Source organism: Acanthisitta chloris, unplaced genomic scaffold, assembly GCF_000695815.1.
Source record: "Acanthisitta chloris isolate BGI_N310 unplaced genomic scaffold, ASM69581v1 scaffold21723, whole genome shotgun sequence".
Taxonomy (NCBI): Eukaryota; Metazoa; Chordata; class Aves; order Passeriformes; family Acanthisittidae; genus Acanthisitta; species Acanthisitta chloris.
Genome location: NW_008663534.1, coordinates 1 through 300, shown reverse-complemented (window position 1 = coordinate 300; position 300 = coordinate 1).

The window sequence follows — 300 nt, the reverse complement described above, 5'->3', positions numbered from 1 at the left end:
ATGCAGGCGGCACCCCCCCGCCCAAGCCAGCTCCGGCCGGTGGGCAATCCCCGGTGCCTCCCGGGGTGGTGGGTGATACACATGGGGGACAAGTAGCCTCTTAAAAGTGTCACCACTGGGCAGAACCCTTCCATTGAGCTCAGCCTGCTCGTTCCATCAGAGAGGTGGTAATGGAAACCTCTGTTGTAGCTCTGGTAGGAGGGAAAGAAAAATGTCCCCTGGCGAGGGGTAGGGCTGGAGACAGGGATGTCGGGATGTGCCGCAGGGCAGGACGAGACCCCTGGAGTGGCCCTGCTATCC